The sequence below is a fragment of the Arachis duranensis genome, chromosome 5 (assembly GCF_000817695.3).
Source record: "Arachis duranensis cultivar V14167 chromosome 5, aradu.V14167.gnm2.J7QH, whole genome shotgun sequence".
Classification (NCBI taxonomy): domain Eukaryota; kingdom Viridiplantae; phylum Streptophyta; class Magnoliopsida; order Fabales; family Fabaceae; genus Arachis; species Arachis duranensis.
The window spans coordinates 7523158-7525273 of record NC_029776.3 but is presented as its reverse complement, the minus strand read 5'-3'; positions in this window follow the sequence as shown (position 1 = coordinate 7525273).

The following is a 2116-nucleotide window of genomic DNA, read 5'->3' as shown; positions in this document are numbered from 1 at the left end:
TTTTGCTGGCAACTAACTGGAAGTTTTATACCTACACGTTTTCTTCTTCTTTGGCGTTCTGTCCATGCGGGAGTATAGGGCAATAATGGTAAAGAAAAAAAAAGCAAAAAACAAAACAAAATTCAAGCCATCATATCATAATAGTGCATGGATAACTCATATCATAATCATCATCATCATGCAGTTGCAGCAGCATGGTCATGGACTCATGGTAGTAATAAGGTTGCCACGACACGAGGCTGTTCCTTTGGGAAATAAATACTTTTTTGTTTTTTTTTTCTTTCTTTTTTTTTTTGTGTGTGTATATTATTCTTTCTATTTGTTGATATACTGTATTAGAGATAGAGCTATATTAAATTCAGAAAAGGATAAAAATTAATTTCGTAATAAAAAGAAATACAAATTTTAAGAGAGATTAGACTAAATTTTAGTGTAACTTACAAAAAAAAGGAAAATTAAAGTTTGGAGCCATTGCCCCCTTCCTCCCTATATTATTCTTCGTATTTCACTATTTCTTATATTAGTTTTTATAAACCATGAATTTGCTACACTTATCCTAATAATCTCTTACCAACAACACTATTTTTAGGGGGAACGAATTGATAATATATACAGTGGCGAAGTTTGAAAATTTTTTTTGGAGGGGCAGAAATTTTAAAAAAAATTATATAATAGTATTTATATTAAAATAAAATTTATAAATATAATTATTTTATTTTTAAATTTATTATTAATATGTAGAAATACATATAATTAAGATTAACAAAAAAATAAATCTGAATTTGATTAATAAACCAGCTGAGCACGTTTCTTATTTTCAGCTGGGTGGTGCTGCTTCGGTCCTGATCACGTGCCGAACTTTTCGGACGGCTGATACGGGACCGAGCTTTATGATGCACGTGCCGAGTTTACTGTGCAACCGAGGATAAGGGTAACGTATCAATAACTGATATCACTACTAGTTATATTATAATTTTTATTATTCTAAAAATAAAATAATGCATCAAACTATATGAGAAACTAAATATAATTTAGTGTTAATTCTATAATGATATTTAAATTGTAATATTGATTTAAAGATATGTCACTTATTATTAATTTAAAGACATGCTATTTGTTATATCAAATAGGATAAAGTAAAAAATTTGAAAGAATGCTAAAAATGAACATAAAACTCAAATACATAAGTTAAAATTTAAAAATATATCAATTTAATCAAATAAATTATTTTTTTTTAAGTAAAATTACTAATATTTTTACAAAAAACTTTGGAAGCATGACCACCCCTTACCCTCACAAAGCTCCGCCACTACTGAATATATATGCCTTGTATTAATTATCAAGTTATTGATAACTAGAATTCTCCTTTGACACTCTTATCAATAGGTAAAGTGTGGACCAATCTTATCTACATTATATGACAATAAAAATTGATAAATCTATAATGTGTACGAAAAAAAATAACGATCAAAGGTGCGTCGTGTTCTATCCTTGCTTGTTTGTGTGGTCCTCATATTTGTACTTATACAAGTAATCTTGACTAGTCTGGAGAATTCTGAGCCTTTACCTACTCTAGCTACTTATCTAAAACAATAGATAGCTAAATACCTAGCACTATCTGAGTTGAACTTACTTGCCAAAAGATTTTGATATTCACCATCAATCAATATTATTGATGCAATAATAATCATGATATTCACTGAGTAAATATATCAGTATGTATTTTAATTTAGTCAATATATAATTAATATTTATAAATATGCTAAAAAATAGAATATAAGATAAAGTATATTTAAATTTGTTTCTAAAAATATTAAAAATATTTTAAATATTTAATTTATTTTAATTCTATTATTAACATTTTGAATAAATTTAAAATTTTTCCAGTTTACGCACATTTACTTAAATTTATTTTTACTAATTTTACTCCTAATAATATCTTTAAATTAATCATTTACTGCTTTATTAACTTTTTTATTATAAGAAAAATGTTGGTTCCTCACACCTATATCAAAACTGTTTTAATAAATCACGGACGTGTGTATAGTGTTAGTGTATACGTGTCAATAATATTCCGGAGCTTCTCGTGGAATTAATTTCGAATGATGACAATTTC